The sequence below is a fragment of the Lagenorhynchus albirostris genome, chromosome 14 (genome assembly GCF_949774975.1).
Source record: "Lagenorhynchus albirostris chromosome 14, mLagAlb1.1, whole genome shotgun sequence".
Classification (NCBI taxonomy): Eukaryota; Metazoa; Chordata; class Mammalia; order Artiodactyla; family Delphinidae; genus Lagenorhynchus; species Lagenorhynchus albirostris.
In genome coordinates, this window is record NC_083108.1 from 54,283,413 (window position 1) to 54,304,288 (window position 20,876).

At 48.0% G+C, this 20,876-nt stretch overlaps 1 protein-coding gene and 1 long non-coding RNA gene across 20 annotated transcripts in view; one reads left to right on the plus strand and one right to left on the minus strand.

Moving 5' to 3' along the window:
• DLGAP1 (DLG associated protein 1) overlaps positions 1–20,876 on the minus strand; it is a 320,739-nt gene that overhangs the window by 65,862 nt on the left and 234,001 nt on the right. The gene's annotated exons all lie outside the window — the stretch shown is intronic.
• Positions 1,799–15,939, plus strand: LOC132503967 (uncharacterized). Of its 8 annotated transcripts, none has more exons than XR_009534692.1 (6): positions 1,799–2,188; positions 8,702–9,146; positions 12,298–12,439; positions 14,159–14,253; positions 14,846–14,965; positions 15,360–15,939. It is a non-coding gene; the product is annotated as an uncharacterized LOC132503967 (long non-coding RNA). The 8 variants fall into 8 exon arrangements; XR_009534688.1 differs by having other exon boundaries at positions 14,846–14,912; XR_009534691.1 differs by having other exon boundaries at positions 14,899–14,965.

Genomic DNA, 20,876 nt, shown 5'->3' on the forward strand with positions numbered 1-20,876 from the left:
GGTGACATGCTCCCCAGTCTGGACTGCCCCGTCAAACGCCAGACAGATCTGTGATCTAGCTGGAGTCCTTCACATGATAAAAGCACGAACCCAGGTGAAAACAAAGTTGATGAGATGGAGAATGAGTCCAGACGCTTCACCTGCCCTTAGATCAACTCAATCACTGGAGAGTCCATCTTTCCTCCGTAACACATGCTGTGCCAGGAATTTAATAGACAGGACTTCCCTGGTGCCCCAGTGGTTAAGAATCCGCCTGCAAAATCAGGGGACACGGGTTCGATCCCTGGTCCGGGAAGACCCCACATGCCGCGGAGCAACTAAGCCTGTGTGCCACAACTACTGAGCCTGTGCTCTAGAGCCCGCGAGCCACAACTACTAAGCCCGCTGCGACAACTACTGAAGCCCTCGCACCTACAGCCCATGCTCCGCAACGAGAAGCCACCGCAATGAGAAGCCCATGCACCGCAACGAAGAGTGGCCCCTGCTGGCCGCAACTAGAGAAAGCCCGAGAGCAGCAGAGACAACCCAACGCTGCCAAAAATAAATTAATTAATTTAAAAAATAATTTAATAGACGTGCTCTCACGACCCAGATAGATCTCACTAAACCCATTTGTTTGATGGTAAGACTGAGGCTCAGGGTAGGTAACTGACTTCTCTAAGTCACGCTGCTCCTAGATGTTCACACGGCTTCCAATCCCACCTCTTCTGTTCATCCAAATCGCCTGTATTCATCCACATAGTAAGCCTTCCCTGAAACACCGCGTCCAGTAGAAGATAATGCTCTCCACGAGGAATTCCAGGAAACTGCTCCTAGCTCAGTCCTCTGGGAGTCCTTTGACCCAGAGGACTGAGCTAGGAGCGCAAAGGTCTGGAGGATGAATGCATTTGGAGTGGTCAGCAAGGGGTGCCCAGCTGCAACTTGAAAAATTTTGCAAAAGGAGAGAAACTCCACGAACCAAAATACACATGGAAAAATCGCTCCTTTTTTTCAAAATATTTACAGCTTAACATTTACAGGCCACCCAAAGTGTGGTGGTCAGCGGTCCGCAACCTGCTGGCCCCATGGTGAGGCGTCGGTGATCAGAGGGCTGCGGGGACTGGGCGCAGGGCTCCTGGGGAGGGGGCGGGCAGGGCTTCTGCTGGCCTCTGTCCTGGTTAGTTTTGGCTCCAGGTACGTGGCTATGGGACTGATTACCACCAGAGCCATCCGCCACGGAAACCACAGAAACGAGCTAACCTTTCCTCCCTCGAAGTAGAGAAAAGCAGGCTTGTGTACGGGTGGAGGGGGGCGGAGAGGGATGTGGACAGAGAGGGAGGGGTGGTGTAAGAACTCTTGTAGTCATAAGGCTCGCCAGTTGGTAGTTACTAGTATTCCAGACGCTTCCTAATGCCAGACAAATGCCCGGAGCCCAGGCTTGTCTGGCTCAGAGATCTATTCAGCCGATAGCAGCCCGGCCCTGGTGGGGAGAGCAGATCTTTCAGGGAGCAGCCTCCATGGCTAATCAAACACAACATTGTTCTCAGAAGGAAGAATGGAAAGGTTTGTTTCAGGAGCATAGCTTTTTTTTTTTTTTTTCCTTTTGAGGCACCCGAGTTATTTTAACAAGTTGCTACAAAACTTGGGCTTCCTGAGGTGAGGCTGTCCTGCACAGTGCATGTTCTGTCCCAAACTCCAGGGAGGGAGGGACCCGAAAATTAGTCATTAAAAAAAAAAAAAGCCCCAGGCACTTCATGCCTGGAAATGATGTAAGACGCAGCCACTCCTCTGTTAGAACTACAACCAAACAATGCTCGGCGATCGCGGCAGCTGCTCTCCAAATGTCAGCGCCAAGCCCGGCCAAAGGGCTGGAAGGCCACCGAGCCCAGGACTTTGTGCGCTACCTTTGTCGCCCACATTTTCCCCAAGCACTCTCAGGACCCTGGCAACAGGTAACGTGGCAACCTTTGCCTTCTAAAACGGCAAGCGGCAGGATTTCAGAGAACAAAAGGATTTTTTGAAAGCCAGCTGCATCTCCCTCGCCACCCCCTCCCCCCGCCCTCTCCCCCCGCCCTCCCCCTTCGCCACTCCAAGTCTGAGAAAACAAAGTATTGCTGCGGCAGCCCGGCTCTCGAGCGCCCCCTGGTGACCAAGCTCGGAACATCACCGATGTACCTTTCAAGGTACAACTTCAGTCCGAGGCTCCCAGGTAAGTCACGCTGGGACGCGGGACGTCTGGGCTACGTTTGCCCAAAAAACGCAGAGTGGAAGTCAAGAGTCAGAAGTCTTGCTTTTTAATTTATCACCTCAACAAAAATTTTACCCGTGCTGCTGGGTAAGATCTCTGGGTTGAGGTTGCTGACCTTTTTTTTTTTCCAAAGCATCCGCTAGGGCAACAGTTTTTGTTTCCTTGGCAAGCTGAAAAGCAAAAACTGCTGTGGCCATTTGGTTAGGTGGATGGCAGTGAGGATGAATAGGCAGGAAACTGAGGATTCCTGGTGGGTGGGACTTGCATTTTCCGTTTTTATCTGAATTTGTCGGTTGTTTGCAGGAAGCTTGCAGGTAGAAGCATTTCTAATTCCCATCGCTTGTTTCCAGTTAGTTGATTTTCAAGGATGACTGAGGATTTCCAAACTGCAGGCCCAGCTTCCCAGAGAGCGTGCTTTGCAGCCCCACCCTAGCTCTTTTATCTCTGTCTGGGGCAAACACCCACGAAAATGCCAAGGGCAGTAGTTTTAACCAGTCTTCTTCCTCTCAGGGCTTCTCCCGCCCTCCGCGGTCTCTGATTTGGAGGAAGGACTGCAGTTGTGAGCTGCTGGTAGCTTCTGCCAGGCGTGAGGGCATCCCTCTTTGTTCCTCTCTGGAAACGTTAACCAGAAACTAAGAAAAGGGTTTAGATCAAAGTAACCGTTCTCTTCAAAAAGTTCCCTTAATTAACTAAATTAAAGGAAGTTAAGTGCTGTTTGGAGGAAAGTCATTTTAGAAGGCCCAGGTCCAGGGACGCAGGTCTAAAGCCTCTATGAGAACCTTTAATGAAGCTTGGCAACCAGTTAATATGAGAATTTGAGGGTTACCCTGTGTAAAACCAGTTGTTGCCTAAAATCAGTCATTTCAAAGGAACATCTTGAAAGTAGACAGATATGCAGCTGGTTGTTGCCTTGATCATTTCATAGTAAAGATTAAAAACCGAGGACTGAGTAAGAATCATTTGACCGGTAGCTCAGGTGAGTCATAACCTTCATAGAACTAGGCACAAAGGTTCACAGCAGGATGTTGAGAACGCCTGGCTTACTAATTTGCGAGGCGGGGCCGTTGCTTCCAGCAGGGAATGCCTTCATGATTTCATGGCTCATTTTCCCAGCCTCTCCAACAGATGCTACTGAGTCATCCAAGCACACAAGTGACTGCCCTGGCAGTGTCATCTGTTAGGATTAAATTTCCATTTGTTCCATGACTTTATGAAGCAATTTCTAACGATTGAATCAGATATACCACTTCCTCTAGGATCCAGGGATTTTTTTTTTCTTTTTTAATGTTTGTAACATTATGTGAATTTTTCAGAATTTGTCCCAGCCAAGTCAGCAGGTCTTCCTGGGTTGAATGGACTGTTTACAGGAGGGGAAGATTCAGGACCCAAGGTCAGGGTTACAGAATGAAATAAGGTTTCCTGTTTGGGCAGCTGGTCCCACCTCCTCAGGTTCGGGCAGACTGGGTCTTGTTGGAAGATAACAGGCCTGGGATACCTGGGGTAGGGATGGTGCCAGGAGTGGGGAAGGACATTTTGCTTTTAAGCTTCTCATCAGCTAGCTTTCATTTCTTGTTAGATGTCATTTCTTAGCAATACTTGCCTCTATTCCCTGTTAGGTGAAATTTTTTATTTTTTCCGGACCAAACTGAGAGAAAGGAATTAGTTAAGGATGTAAGAATCACAAGGTCATGCATTGTTGTCCGTTGTATTCATGACAACCACAGTACTTAGACCGTGCGTGGCACGTAGTCGTATGGTGGTAAATGCTTGTTACGTGAAGGAAGGAACAGGGACAAGAAGGGATTTCCTGGAGAAGCAGAAAAAGGGACTAATAATTAGGAAAGCAAAGTCACCAGGGTAGAAGGAAAATGAATACTCAGCAAAGCCGGTCTCTGTGACCTTGGATGTTGCAACATAATCTCCCATCACTGATGCCCACCTCTGTTTGGCCTTGGTCAGTTGCTGGCCGAATGCAGCAGTGATTGGCCAGCTTTTGACGTGGAGCTAGAACGTGAAAGGCCCACCTCGTATCAGCTGGAAGCAGTTAGTCCTTTGGATTATCCACCTAACTTCCTCCACCCTCTCTGCTGGGCTTTATCCATGTGGGGCTGTGATGCTCACTGCCCTTTCCCCAGAGCAGCTGCCTTTCCTCCTCCGTTCCTTCCACTCCTTATTATTCTTTGACTTCTTATTCCTGGTCTCATTTCATGACACCTGTCCCATGGACCTGGAAAGCAAGGGAAACCTGGAATGCAATCACACAGCCCAGCAGGACTCTCTGCCGTGGGGCCGTGTCTGGGACACACAGCGGACCTCAGGGGGTACAGAGCTCTGAGGCCAGGTGGAGTGGCTGACTGGCTCCAGGTGGGAGCAGGGTCTCGGGCACACACTGCCCACTGGTCTCCCTTGAAACGGTGAGCTGGCCATGCAGAGCGAGGGTGCTGTGTCCACACCCAGTGAGGTCATGTCTCATGGTGGTCCGTCGGGCTGAGTCCTCACTGAAACCTCTGGCTGGATCGATCAGGAGCCTCTGCTCTCTGGCCAACACCCTGGGCTTCGGAGAGAAGGCAGACCTTGTGTCAGAGCAGCCGACGCTGCTGCCCTGTGGACAGAGGGCTTGGAGGGCTGGCTCCACCTGGAGCAGAAGCTTTTGCATCAGACAAACTGGGGGAAACAGGATATATGAGGAAGCAAAGAAGAAAGAAAATGTATCCAGCATGTCTTGCTGTCAGTTGGAGGGCGATGAGAAATAATTACCTGTATCTGGAGAGCAAGGCACGTAGGGGGGCCTGATCTGTGCAGTGAGACAGTTAATTATTCGTCCGACTCCTTTCCGCTTTCCTCCCTGAAACCCCCCTCCTCAAAGGAAAAACAGGACAGACTTTTTGAGTTAAGCTGTGGAATACCGTCTACCAGCCCGCTGGGCCCAGAAAGTTCACCAGCCCCTTACTGACTCTCAGATGACAGGATCAGTGCTTCAAAACGACACCTCATTATCCAACTGTGTCACTGACAGATGAGGACACAGGTCCAGAGAAGAACTTGGCGGGGCCCCCCAGTCTTCTTCAGTCTGCACCACACAGCAAACACCACCAGCCTTTACAGTGGGTTCGTAAAGGCCACTTCAGGCTGCATTCACAATTCCACTGTACAGTTGGGTTTTGGTTATTTGCCAGAATTAAATAAAAATATCAAGGAACCCTCCTACACTGTCGGTGGGAATGTAAATTAGTACAACCGCTATGGAGAACAGTATGGAGTTCCCTGAAGAAACTAAAAATAGAACTACCGTATCACCCAGCAATCCCACTCCTGGGCATATATCCAGAGAAAACCATAAAAAAATCAAAAAGACACATGCACCCCAATGTTCATTGCAACACTATTTACAATAGCCAAGATATGAGGCAACCTAAATGTCCATCAACAGAGGAATGGATAAAGAAGATGTGGTATGTATATGCTATGGAATACTACTCAGCCATTAAAAAGAACGAAATAATGCCATTTGCAGCAACATGGATGGACCTAGAGATTGTCATACTGAGTGAAGTAAGCCAGAGAAAGACAAATGCCATGTGATATCACTTATATGTGGAATCTTTTTTTTTTTTTTTTTGGCCATGCCACATGGCTGGTGAGATCTTAGTTCCCTGACCAGGGATTGAACCCGGGCCCACAGCAGTGAAAGCACGGAGTCTTAACCTCTGGACCACCAGGGAATTCCCTGTGGAATCTAATTTTTCAAAAGTGACACAAATGAACTTATTTACAAAACAGAAACAGACTTACGGTTATCGAAAACAAACTTAAGCTTACCGAAGAGGAAACGTGGTGGGGAGGGATGAATCAGGAGTTTGAGATGAACGTACCCACGCTACTATATATAACCAACAAGGGCCTACTGTATAGCACAGGGAACTCTACTCAATATTCTGTGATAACCTATAGGGAAAAGAATCTGAAAAGAATGAACATATGTATATGTATAACTAATTCACTTTGCCGTACACCTGAAACTAACACAACATTGTAAATCAACTCTACTCCAATAAAATGTTTTTAAAAATCCCAGCAAACTGGTGAGGCCAGCACTAAAATCTACCAGTTTACTCTAGCTACTGCCCACGGCATCCTCATTCACTGTGTTTCCTGGAGCCAGGTGCCTGGACCTATTATCCCAGCTCCACAAGTGACTGGAGGCAAGAGAGTTTGGGTTGCCCACCTTCTGCAGAGTGGGGTCCGATTGGAACCTGGGTTCTTCTCATCTAAGCCTCCGTTCTCTTCTTTTAAAGAGCTGCCTTATATTTCTGTCATTAAGATTCTCCTTTGAACCCTCATGAGAGCAATGTCCAGAAGCCTTTTTCTGAATCTCTTGGTCAAACGTGCTTGGAATTCAGAACTTTTTGGATTGTAGAAAGCTGATTTGCATGACACACCCTGGGGGGCCTGGGTACTCTAACCTGTCTGTCTGCAGGAAAAGGTGAAACAGTCACACTGCAAGTAGCTGCAAGGTCCGGTTTTGGCCTATGGCTTTCAGAGCGCTGAAGGATGGTGGCCACCCACTCCTTCAGGTGCCTGGGTGCATCAGAGCCCCCCGCCAGGGACCTCCTCCTCCAGGGCATCTCTGGTCCTGGACGGAGCTCTGGCCCAGCCTGGCCCAGGAGGAGAATGGGGGATGGGTAGTGACTGGGTGGTGGTGGGCTTGGCCTGGTGGGTGGGCAAGGTTTCTACATCTTTAAGGAAAAGAGGAATCCGATTTCAAATTTGATAATACTTCTGACATTGTCTCTCTTTCCTCGACCGTGTGAGTTCTGGGTGTTCATTGGTTTGTCGCTGTGTTTCACACACCATTGGCAGAAACACCTTTGTTGGTTTTTGTTATAATGGTAACACGGGTACTTGTAGGGGCTTTTAACTGGCCTCTTCCCACAGTGTGGAATGCTGTCTATAAAAATTACAGAATTAGTAGTCTGAAGATAAACGCTTGGAGGTAAACACTTCGTATCTGCCAGGTTGTGTGCGTGTGTGTGTGTGTGTGTGTGTGTGTGTGTGTGTGTGTTTTGAGCCATCCCTTCTGTCATTCTCTCCCCCATTCTCATCCTGTACCCTAAAGCTATGATCTGACTTCACAGCCAAAGAGATAAAAGTAACATTCTTCTCCTTGGCCCACCATACTTTGTACTGACAGGAGGGTGATTCCACGCTAGGTCCGGGCTGGCTGCAGCCCAGGACACGCACCTAAAAGTTGATCCCTAAGGGCATTCCTCGTTCATTAAAGCTCTACCCAGGACACAGCTGGAAAATCATTTTCAGATCACAAGTTTTTATCCCACATTTCCAATCCAAGAGATAACAGACAGACTCCATGTAAAATAGCTTGAATTAAAGAATAAACCGTTGTGTGGCTAGACATGTCCATGAACTGCAGGCAGAAATAGATCAAGCACTAGAAATTTTTTTTTTTCTTTTAATCTAGAACAAGCCCCGCACTGCCTCCTGGTGTGGATTACACTTTACTTTTCGAAAGGAACCATGGATAGTAAAGCGAAATCATTTTGATTCTTTTGGATTTCTACTGTCGTAGGTGAAAGGTTTTATTCATCAATTCTTTGAAAAACCAGCTATACCCACTGCAAACCTACCAAATGAGAGGATGTTAAGCTGTTCAGTGGGTTGTACGTTTGGGGCCTTGTTTGGAATTTCAAGCTCATGTTAAGGGACTGGCCCGTGGTTGCAATTTACACCGTTTATCAGGAGGATTGCTGAAGTGCTGAGGTGCCGGAATGCGGAAACACTGGAGGAGACCCGCGCTGGTCTTTGGATCAACATTAATTACCAATAAAGAGTTAGGAAATTGATCACAGGAAAGGGAAGCATGTTAATGGCCACCGCTCAAAGGTTCAGCCCCTTTCAGTTACTGATAACCTTGCAACGTCTCCAGATAAAAGCCACCCTTGTCACCCCCAGGCACCTGGCTGAGAGGTAATAAAACTGTTGCCTTATCTTCTAAGAGTGGAGTTGGTCCAACCTCAGTCCGAGGTAATTACAGTAAACTGAAATTGCCTGTCATTTACAAAAAAGGGAAGGCGTAAGGCGGGAGATGGTGTTTGTCTCTCTCCTTGGATTTTAAAAAGAAAGCAAGCAAAACAGCCAAAAGTTTTCCAGGGAGTGAGAAAAACAGCCCGGCTTGGCCACCCTCTCCTGGGGGTAATGGATTGCAGGCGGCTCAGGTCCCCGTGACGATCTGAAAGAGAGGCTCACGCTGATGAAAATCCAAGCAATCTTCTTAGTCTGTCCTTTCTAAATGTAAATGACAGAGTCGGAGCCCTGCTAGGGAGGGCAGGAAGTCTCAGTCTTACCCAGTGACTCATTCAGGGCTGTTAGCTCCAGAAGCTGGATAAAAAGTTTTAGCAAAAGCAGCAACAAATCTACTTTAAATACTAGCACAGTAAGGAAATTCCTCTCTTTCAGGCCGAATGCCATCCACACAATAGAGCTCCTGTCGACATCTCATTTACAATCTACCCCCAGGACACAGACAGGACCATTTCCATAAACCCAGCTCAGAAACACCTATTGTTCAAAATCTTCAACTAGCCACAGGCTACCACCACTCCCTATTGTTTTGTAAAATAAAAGATTTAGAAGGAGCCAGATTGGGACCTGGAAGCTCTGAAAAGAGGAAGGAAAAAAGTCCCTTTGACCCGATGCTGTTGGAGAACGTGCGTGAAGAATAAAGTTAATGGATTTTCATTTTTACAAGAAGTGCATAAGCAATGCCCGCTCCCTTCCTGAACTCGTGATCGGGGATTCTAAAAGCAGTGCCAACGGGTTTGGTACCTGAAAAGTCAAAGGCTCTACTTACCCTATTCTCTGCCTTACAAAAGCCCTGATGGCAGCCACAGCAAAGCACCAGGTGAGTATTCGATCTGGGTTGTTTCCTTGGGATTTATAGCTTGACTCTCCTTTCTAAGTAGGATTTTGAGGCTCGCTGCAGAACCTACCCCCTGCCCGAGGACGAATGGTTTCCTCCTTTTCAACACCACCATTTTGCTCCCTCTTTTAGTAAAACCTGACCACTTTCTGGAATTACATCATGTAGCCTTTAGACGCTTTTTCTTCAGATAATCCTCAGATGAAGAGGTACATTTGTGTTGACCAAACAAAATGGGCATTTCTCAAAGACTCAGTGTCTACTCTCCGAGTAGATCTTCAAGTTCACTTTCCCTATCTTAGCAAGTAACTCCTTTTTCTACCCAGAGTTCAAGCCACAACTCTGGGCATCACCTCTAATTCCTTTGGGTCCTTCCCTCCTATCTCTTAGATCCTTCTGGAATCCTTCCACATCCTACAATCCACCTTTCTGCTTCCCTAGATCCTATTATTTCCCCTCTGGAAGATGACAGCAACTTCCTACCTCAGCGTTCCTCAAGCTACCTGTTGTGACTTATTAACGGGTCATGAAATCAGTTGAGGTGGGTCATACAGTTTCACCATTAAAAAAAAAAAACGGAATAGATTAGAAAATGTCAGAGTGCATCAAACAAAGGAGGAGTAAATTTGGTTTCCGGACGCTTGTGTCAGTGTGTGTCCCGAGATCTGTGTACATTCTGGGTTAACAGGTAGAATGTATCTTGTCTGTCGGGAGTTTGAGAAATACTTTTCTAATTGGTCTCACGGGCTCTGTCTTGTCCCTGGCTCCAAACTGTTATACACGCTCAGAGCAGGAGGGGGAGCTTATGAACGGAACCGGCTGACAGCTCTGCCCTCGGGATAAAGACGTGGGTCTGGGGCTTTGGAGATTCTAATGACTTAGTTCCTCCTCATCCTTTCAGGTTTCAGAACTCCACGTCCTCCCGACCACTTTTCCTTTTAGCTGTTCAAGCCACCAAGTTCCCTGGCCTTTGCAGAGGGAATTTCCCTATAGGAACGTTCTGTCCTCTTTCTCCTTCAGGTATCAGCTGAGGTGTCGCCTTTTCCAGGAAGGCTTCCGGAAGTCCCTCTAAATGCCTCCTCTTAGTTCTCATGAAAACCCCTGACTTTTTTTTTTTTTTTTTTTTTTTTGCGGTACGCGGGCCTCTCACTGTTGTGGCCTCTCCCGTTGCGGAGCACAGGCTCCGGACGCGCAGGCTCAGCGGCCATGGCTCACGGGCCCAGACGTTCGCTCCGCGGCATGTGGGATCTTCCCGGACTGGGGCACGAACCCGTGTCCCCTGCATCGGCAGGCGGATTCTTAGCCACTGCGCCACCAGGGAAGTGCACTCTAATTTTATTTTTAAAAATTTGACTTATTGATTTGCTTATTGATCTGTTTGGCCTGGCACTTATGCAATGACTTTACAGATGCTAAGCGTCCTTCCTGGCTTGGAAAACTCCTGTTCATGCTTCAAGATTCACTTCATCTGTGTTCTGTGAGCCCCTCCTACATGTTTCCTATAGAATTCATCACACTTTGCTCATTCCTGTTACACTGATGCTCTGGTATGAAAGCACAGGGAAATTAGTGATCAGGTAGATCTTTGTTTCCTATTATACTTATTTGTTGGATTAAATGATTCTGTATGGCAAATGCTATCATACAAGGTCTCACCAAACCAGACTGTCTGTATTTCAAAGAGGTGCTCAGCCTTGGTGGCCCGGTGGTGTCTGGAAAAGGCAGTGCCTTGAAGGCAACCAGACCTGGTCAGATCCTGACCTGCCACTTACTGGCTGCAGGACCTCAGATGACTCAGCTCTCATCCCTTTTCCTCATCTGTTGAGTTTGGGTAACAGCCTCGGTGACCTCATAGTGTCATGAGACGGATGATGTAGTTAATATGCTGTAAGGGGACGTGGTGTGGCACTTAATATCTCAAACACAGGAAGGAGGCTCTCTTCCTTCCTTCCTGCATTATTTGTTACAACAAAATGCCAATAATACAAAAACCATCTTGAAAACTCCCGAGGAGATTTCACTGGAGGTGGGGAGACCCTATCCTTTCCACATGTTGGGGTTTCTACAGCACGAAGAGCCCTACGCAGAAGTTCCGTGTTGAGAGCACATTTTAAGATGCCTGTCCCTAGTGCTGAGTGTTAAAATTTCATCTCGTCTCTCTGGCCTCAGCTCATAAATCCTCTCCTTAGAGAGGCCTTCCTTCACCACCCAGCTTCGAGCAGCCCCACATTCTGCCCTCCCAGCCGTGGAGCCACCTACTGAGAGGAGGAGATGCGGGGAGAAAATAAAATCGCCTATGAAGGTGTTGCATCTTTCCTAAGTGCAAGCCCTCCCCTCGGGTTGGGAGTTGTGGCTTGCTTGGTCCGTCTTTATCAGCTTTGTGCCACTGTACCCCATCCCACCCTCTGCAGCCCCCATCTCCTTAAATCACACAGATGACTGGCCCCAGCCTCTGCTGTCTTGTATCTTGGAAAATGCAGAAATGGCCATGAACTTTTGCGGTCTTGGGGGATGGTTCCCTGTCAGTGGTTTAAAACTGTCTTCCTGCTTTCTATGTTACCACTCGGTTCAGAAGAGACAAAAACAAACGCAAAACATTTTCAAGTATGTTCTGCTTTGCCCTCATGGTCAACGCTAATAACTTCCAGCTAGAGGGGGCTGGAGGGCAGGATGTGAATGGGACCAGCTCACTCTGTTTCAGTTCAAGTACTTGAGAATTTAAAAGCACAGACCCTCTCCAAGCACTGCTTAAGGCCTGTCAACTAAATCTCCCTAGTTTGCCAAAGTGACTAGGTAGGATACTAGCCCTAAAACGATGCACTTAAATTACTAAAAACCTATCAAGCAAACAGCAATAAGTTTGCTTTCCATGCCTGAGAGGCAGTAATGCATGATGTTTCAGAATATACGTTTTGGAGGCAGACCTAGGGAGGTCTGTTTAATCTGTTTAAACATCAGTTTTTTACTATGTGAAATGGGAATAGTAACCCTTGCTGGGTTGGTGGGAGGATGAAACGAAGTAATATCTGAGAAATGCTCAGACTATTACCTGACACATAGTAAGTGCTCAATAAATAGTACATGGTAACAACATCAACCATTTCATAAGGGAAATCCCTTTGTTTTGTCTTAGCAGCCAGTAAGCCGGGTGTACCCCTGCTCCTGTGCAAGAGGCCTGTGAAACTCTGAAGCTATACTTGTACACAGATGTGATCCGATGATGCCATCTCATCTCCATGGCAACCAGGTGTCTCAGTTATCTAGTCTGGTGCCAGGTAAGCGGTAGGTGACGAAACAAACTGAATCTCAGGCTAAAACTCTATTGTTCAGTACATCCACCAGCAGTGCTCCTGTTACAGACACACTCAAAATTCTGATTTCATGTGACCTTTACATTCACGGTTTTAGTCATAAAAGTACTTCAGGAACATTGACCATCTCAGACCATACTTTTATTTTTAGTTACTTCCCAGATGTTTATCTGAGATAAAAATAAGCAAAACCACCAAAGCTTTTCTACTAAACATATCTCAATGTCTGTCATTTTAGTCCATTTTTCTATCGCTAACCTAAGGATAGATTAGAAAGTATGCTGTCAAAAAAACTTTTTTGAGCTTAAGAGAATGGTTGGCAGCACATTATTTTATAAGTGATATTGGATATAAAATAAACAAAAGCACTCTGGAGAACGGAGTAAAGGAAGCAATATTGGTTGAAAGGGCCCAGTGCCTGGTACCCTGAGGGAGTATGAATTTATGAATGAACGGAACACTTGGAAGAGCCAAAAGTCTTTGGAATTCCAGGTCCATAAATGAGTAGGTCTGTGACCTAGGGCAATGCGCTTAACTACTTTCTGTTCATTTTACAGCAATCTGTAGGATCGGCATCAGCTGTAGTAGTAACAACTTTTACTTTTTTCCAGCCAGCTGAGTGATTTTTCCAAACCACAATGCTTCCTGGAGCAACGTAAATTGAGCTGGCCTTTGGCCGAGCTGTGGCTCTGGGGATACCACAAAATGTTTCATAAAATTTGCATAAAGTTGCAAATTTAAGCAAAATAGAGGGGAAAATGCTGTAAAAATTAATAGGGCCGGAGGAAGTGTTCTCTAATCATCTAGTTACACACTTCCCCTCCCAGCTGCCCCCCAAACACTCATAATATTTGATATAAAACTAACATGGTGACATATAGCTGCAATAAAAAGGAACTATTCTTCCAACACAGCTCAGGGTGAAGCTAGGTAGATTTTAAAAGGGATTGGAGGGGCTTCCCTGGTGGCGCAGTGGTTGAGAGTCCGCCTGCCGAGGCAGGAGACACGGGTCCGTGCCCCGGTCCGGGAAGATCGCACGTGCCGCGGAGCGGCTGGGCCCGTGAGCCATGGCCGCTGAGCCTGCGTGTCCGGAGCCTGTGCTCCGCAGCGGGAGAGGCCACAGCAGAGAGAGGCCCGCGTACCGCAAAAAAAAAAAAAAAAAAGTGATTGGAGTCAAACGTAATTTGGAGAGGAGACAGAATATAGTTTGTTTGAATGACGCACAAATCAACAGTTGTTAATTTTGGTGGTTTTTGAGTAAATGAGTAGGAGAATTGGGACTGGCAGGTCTAATGTTACCCCAGTGCCTGTTAGGGGTCTCTATTTTCTTGGATAGAAGCTTTCTTCTAGAGGGAACGAGTTCAGAAGCACTGAATAACTAGGCTTCAGAAGGACCCTGCTTGAATTTGGAGCAGGGAGGACAGCAGGTCACAAGCAGATAATCTCCGAGAGCTGCTGGAGGATTGGCCTTGGAAACATCCAGGGTAGGAGAGGAAAAAATCCAAGGGCAGTCTTGGCGGGTGGAGGACGTCGGGGCGGAGATAACAAGTCTGGGCAATAGGAGAGGGAGGCGATGGGTAAGGGGAGGCCAAGAAAACATTTTTCATTGCTTTGTCTGAGGCTGAGGCAGCCCTGAGCAAAACTGTGAAGTAGGTCAAATTTCTTGTGTCTTTCTCTCCCTAGGGCATCGGAGACCTGCCACCACCATGCTGTTCCCCGTCACTCAGTTCCAAATTTATGAGATTGCCTCAGTCCCTTAGGTATTTGTTCTCTGAAAGGTAAAAATGTAGCTAGTCTGATAAAATAATGCATTGGAGGATGGCTGGGGGGCGGGGGACGGGGGATTGCATTTTTAAAAGAATTCTTGCAAACATTTCCTTCGTCCAGAGTAATAAATACGTGTTTAAAAAGAGGGTCTCTGACGAACTTATGGTTACCAGGGGGGGAAGGGTTGGGGGAAGGGATAGTTAGGGAGTTTGGGATTGACATGTACACGCAGCTGGATTTAAAATGGATAACCAACAAGGACCTACTGTATAGCACAGGGAACCCTGCTCAATATTATGTAACAATATAGATGGGAAAAGAATTTGAAAAAAGAAGAGATACATGTAATATATGTATAACTGAATCACTTTGCTGTACACCCGAAACTATCACAACATTGTTAATCAACTATACTCCAATATAAAATAAAGAGTTTCTTAAAAAAAGAAAAAAGAGGGTCTCTGTAAAGTCTGCCTTAATTCCAAGGAGGGTCTAAAATTGGGAATTTCCGGATGCTAATAGACCTAGAGTGGCAGTAAACAACTTTCCTCATAATTAAGCCCAGAAGGGGAAGAACTAAATTGTGTACTTTATGTGTTACAGGTGTGGAATTGTGCTGAGTACTTTTTACATATGATCATCATTCCTTTTTACAGAGTTGGAGACCCAGGTAAAGTTCAGAGCGGCTCGTAACCTGCCTGCAGCCAACGGCATATTCCAAAGGTGGCTAAAACAATATTGTCCATCCAACATGGTCTTCTAGAACAGGGGTCAGGAAAATCTATAAAGAGCTGTACAGTAAATATTTTTGGTTTTGCAGACCATGCAGTCTCTGTCCCAAACAACTCAACTTTGACATTGTGGCAAAGCCAGAGACGATATGTAAATGCACGGACATGGCTGCCTTGGGGAGGTGAGCCTGATTTGTTCCAAGGGTCGTAATTTGCCAAACCTGCTCTAGAACTTTGCCACTTCCCATGGTGAGGTGGAGTCCGATACCTCTCCCCTTGAACTTGGGGAAGTGTGTGATTTGCTTGTGACCGAGAGAGTACGCAGGAACTGACAGTGCATGACCTCCAGGGCTAAATCAGAAAAGGTGATGCTGTTTCTCCCTTAGTCCTTGGGACATCTGCCTGCTTGGAGCCCTGAGCCACCCCAGAAGCGTCCAATTTCCCTGAGGCCGCCATGCTGTAAGGAAGCCCAAGTCAGCCTCGTGGAAAGACCCCATGAAGAAGCCTGGAGACTCTTAGGAAGAGGGAGAGGTGTTCAGCAGCCCCCAGTGATCCAACCCTCCACCCACCCAACTGCAAGCTCGGAAGAGACCCTGAGCCAGAACTACCCAGCCAAAGCTCTTCCCAAATTCCTGCCCCACAGGAACAGAAATAATAACACGATTGCTGTCGTTTTAAGGCACTAAACAAAAAACTTAGAATCCTGTCCCAAAACTAGTGAGTGGCAGATATGGGATTCAAACCTAGGTTGGCTTGACATTCTATTACATGATCATTAATCATTCTATTAAATGATTGCTTACAGCAGCCTTTTTAAAAAATGGTGCTAAAATATATGTAACATAAAACTTACCATGTTAACCATCTTTAAGTGTACAGTTCAATAAGTACATTCACACTGCTGTGCAAAAGATCTCCAGACCCTTTTCATCTTGCAAAACTGAAACTCTACCCATTAAACAAGAGCTTCCCCTCCCTCACCCCCAGCCCCTGCAAACCACCCTTCTACTTTCTGTCTCTATGAATCTGACAACTCTGGGTCCCTCTTATCCTGTAAGTGGAATCATACAGTGTTTGTGATTTTTGTGACCGGCTGATTTCACTTACTATATACATGTGTGTATTTCATATATGTATATTTTAAGCCCTTGTTGGGTAGTGAGTCTGACCAGCGAGCAGCAAATGTTTGTCAAGGAAAAATGTCAGAGACCCCAGGTCTTATAAGTCACAGATGCAAGGTCCCAGGAGGGACTTGGCAACAGCAGTTACTCTGACAATGACAATTCAGTGTCCTGCCTCTAAAGGGCTTTGAAGAAAGCGGAACCCATGAATCAAGAACAAGATAAGGCTGTTTGCTTTGTTTCAACTTGCTGGCTGACTTCCTTCTCAGAGCCATGCCTTGAGGATGAAATCATTTTCTACCACACAGCCCCTGCAAAGACCATCAAACACAAGCCCTCACTGTCAGCTCCTTTATTTCCTCTGGGTCCAGGGTGTGTATTGACCTGGTGGAATGTCTGTGACTTGCTGTAAATTGTGTATCAAGCAAAAAACTTCCTGCAGGGAGTTGGCTTTCGGGAGGGTGAGCATTAAATGCTGCTTCTTGCTTAGAGAGACTAAAACTCATCCTGCGGGGGCTTCTTTGGCCTCCTCCACCTTCCTCCCATCCCTGACCTAAGACCAAAAGGCAGACCTGGGCCGAGGTGCACACTGTGACGGTCCCAGCTTGGCCTACCCCTCCCCACCTGCCCTGATTGTGCCTAGCCCACCTGTTACACAGAGAGGATGGAAGGGATTTTTGAGTCTCCCAGGATCCTAGCCAACTGTTATGAGCTGAGTGTGTCCTCCCTCCAGTTCTAATGTTGAAGCCCTCACTCTCAGGACCTCGGGATGCAAGCCTGTTTGGAGATAAGGGCTTTAAAGAGGTGATTAAGGTAAAATGAGGATGGGCTGGAATCCAATAGGACTGGGTCCTTATAAAACGAGAGAGAGACACCAGGGGCGTCTCACAGAGGAGGGTCACGTGAGGATACAGGGAGGATACAGGCGTCTGCAAGCCAACAAGAGAGGCTTCAGGAGAAACGGCCTGCCCACACCTTGACCTCAGACTTCCAGGCCCCAGAACTGTGAGAAAGTACGTTTCTTTATTTCTGTTGTTTACGCCACCCGGTCTGTCGTAGTTTGTTACCGGCGGCTGGGACTTCAGCCCAGAAGAGTTCTGAGGGTAATCATCGGAAACTCAAAAGGCAAGAAGGCTTTGAGTAGAGTTCCTCCGTCTGCATCTTTCACAAGCGCCTGCTGGCAGGTTTGGGAGGCCGTGCTGGTGGCCGAGCCTGGGGTGAGCACTGACCTGGGGTGAGGCCCGGGGGGGAGCCTGGAGGCTCCTGCCTCAGAGGGAGGGGCACCAAGGCGCTAGATTCTGGAAAGTCTGGCAAGCGTGGGGAGATTTAGTGGGTGTTCGGGGCCTGGTCTAAGAGGCACTTGGCTAACTCCCTCCCTCAGCGCTCCCACCTTCCTCCCCCCACTACCCGTCCTCCGTGCAAGATGCTTCATTACCAGGCGAGTCCGAAGGAGGGATGGCATCATGCAAATCCTGATAAGGTTTCGGTTTTTCTTTTGCGGGAAGGGCACTGTGATATAGGAGGGTAAGCAGCTGTCGGATGGCTGGGGCGGTGAACAGAATGAAGGCCCCTAAAGGTGCCCACGTCCTAATGTTCAAACTCTGTGCGTATGTTCCCCTTCCATCGCAAAGGGGGATTTCAGACGTGATTAAGTTAAGGGTCTTTTTTTTTTTTCGGCCGCGCCACGTGGCACGTGGGATCTTAGTTCCCAGCCAGGGATTGAACCTGTGCCCCCTGCAGTGGGAGCGTGGAGTCTTAACCATTGGACCCCCAGGGAAGTCCCGATGGTCTTCAAGTGGAAAGATTGCTCTGGATTATTTAGGTGGGCTCAGCTGGGGTGGGCCAATGAAATCACAAGGATTCTTCTAAGAGGATTAGTCAGAGAAGAAGAAGTGACTCGGAGCAGAGGGGGATGTGTGTGTGTGAGAGAGAGAGAGGGAGAGGTTTCAAGATGCTACTCTGCTGCTGTTTCTGAGGACAGAGGAAGGGGCCATGAGCCTGGAAGTGCAGGCGTCCTCTAGCAGCTGCAAAAGGTAGGAAACGGATTCTCCCCTGGAGTCTCCACAACAGAGTGCGGCCCTTGCAGACCCATTTTAGACTTCTGATTTCCAAGACTGTAAGATGACTGGTGTTGTTTTAAGCCCCTAAGTGTGTGGTAAGGTTACAGCAGCAATAGGAAATCAACACAGGTGGTAAGGCTGAACGTCCTTGAACAGCCGCTATCACATTTCAACATGCGGAGATACATGCCCAGAAATGGAGTCACAAAGCTAAGGCTTCCATCAGTTAAAATGGTGGTTTTCAAAGGTGGTCCCCCAACCAGCATTGCCAGCAGCGCCGGGAACTTGTGGGTCAAGTTCTCAGGCTCCACCCAGACCCAGGATTCAGAAGCACTGGGGGTGGAGCCCAGCAACCTGTGTTTTTAAAAGCCCTTCAGGGGCTTCCCTGGTGGAGCAGCGGTTGAGAGTCCGCCTGCCGATGCAGGGGACACGGGTTCGTGCCCCGGTCCGGGAGGATCCCACGTGCCGCGGAGCGGCTGGGCCCGTGAGCCATGGCCGCTGGGCCTGCGCGTCCGGAGCCTGTGCTCCGCAACGGGAGAGGCCACCACAGTGAGAGGCCCGCGTACCGCAAAAAAAAAAAAAAAAAAAGGAAAGCCCTTCAGGTGATTCTGATACACACTAAGGTTCACCTTCAAAATAAGTGACTGGGCTGGTTCTTCAGGAATGAAGGGTAGTCGTGGACCCTCGGATGTGTGTGTGTTCCTAGCGAATCTACAGTTAAACTAGTTTCCTGGTGTACACTGCTTGGCTTGGAATCTGGGAATGATGGGCACAGTTATCCCTCCAAGATGGGCTCTGCAGGGAAATGTGGGAGAAGGGTGGCCTAGAATTCAGTCTCCCTGGGGCTACAGGTCCCCACCCCCTTCATAGCCTGTGCTGTGCTAAAGAGACCGGGAAGAAGGCTAGATTGTGGTTACAGCCCCCTGCGAGATCTTGTCTGTTTGTCCCAGCCTGGGGCGGCCTAAGGCGTGGCTGTTTCCCTCCCTTCTTTTCCCAGCTCCTTGCCTGCCTGAGGCAATCCCAAACTGGCTAGTTGGAAAGATACTCACTTTAGAAAGTTGAGTGAGGTCGCTCCTTCCTGCCAGAGCTTACAGTTATGGAATCACGCAATGATTTCAGTCCTAGGTCAGCCTCCTGTTAGCTGGGTGATCTTGGGAGCTTAATTTCTCCGAGTCTTGGTGTCCTTGTCTGTAAAGTGGGCATGCTGAAAGTACTTCTCTGATAGGGTTGTTGAGAGGTTAAGTGAGATAATACAGGTAAAGGGCCCAGTGCAGGACTTGGAACAAAGTAAATGCTTAATACTACTGTGGTGAATTGTAATTAATTGTAGTTAATGTTATTAATTGCAATTAATAGCCATTATTTACACCAGCCCTGATATTAATCTCCTATTTCCAGGCTTCATGTATATAATGGATCCAATACACAAGTTCACTTATGTAAGGGATTCAGTCCCTTTTAAGTTCTGCTGACATCTCTCCTTGAGCTTCTTCAAGGCTCTGTGAAAAGGAAAAGTCTTCCTCCCTATAAAATGAGGGCATTTCTCCTAGCTTCCCAGCTGATGGAACTTTTCTACGCAGCCCCTGGGCATCCAGTGGAGGGATGCTGGCTGGACGTCAGTGGGGATATTCCCACCTTCCCGCACTGCCTGCTTTCCTCCGTCTGGTCCAGTCCCACCGGGTAATTTTCCTTCCTACCCCTCAGGCCCAGCCCCATCTCCCCCCAGACAGCTGCCACCACATCCCTCTGCTTCAGAAGCGGAAGCAAGGGGTGTTTTAGGACCTTTCCGGGTGAGTGACAGCATTTGAGATGCAATTGATAAAACGCCCGTGCTGAGAGGAACCAGACTCCCCAGTCACCTCCGTGCCGCCTAAACTGAGCCTGTCGGAGCCTGTCGGATGTTTGTCTGTGCAATCCGGTCACGTCCACCTCTTCTGTGAGATGGTGGGCTGTGGTGACCCGGGTGTGAACTGTCCCTTTGGGGCAGTGGGTCTGGGACACTCTGCACGCGCTTGGCCACATGGGGACTGGCCGCTGTGACTGTGCCCCCGAGCTTGCGTCGGGCTCCGTGGGGGCCACTCAGGGTATCCGTCCCTGTTGGCGAATGAGGTCTTATTCCAGCTCACCGGGGAGGCTGCAGGGTTTTTCCTCGGCTACCCCGTGACGACCCAGGGACAACATTCCGGGAAACCAGAAGGGCTGGGCGGGCCTCTGGAATGTCAAAGGAAACAGCTTGGCGAGGCTGGGGGCTGGTTTCTGCCGTGTCACTTTCTCTGACCAGCAGGCGCTTGGTAGCCGTTCACTTAGCACCTGAACCCCACAAACGTTAAGATGTACCTTTCTTAGAAGGGAAGGGCCAGTTTATTTTTCCTTCACAGGAACAGTTCATGATAAACAGGTCACATTAAAGACTATTTACAAGAATAGGGGAAACTAACAGAGGAAGACTACCCCACCCCCTTTTAATTCAAATTTTATCTTATTTGTTCTGTTTAAAGGGAGGGATTGGTCATAATATTACCTTATGCACCGAAGGGAACCTGTTATGGACTGAATGTCTGCACCCCCTTCCCCAGAGGCTTCATATGTTGAAGGCTCAACCCGGTTGTGTTGGTATTTGGAGATGGGGAGGTAATTAGGCTTAGATGAGGTCCAGAGGGTGGGACCCTGGTGATGGGATTAGTGCCCTTATAAGAAGAGAGGGTACCGGGGAGTTGTCTCC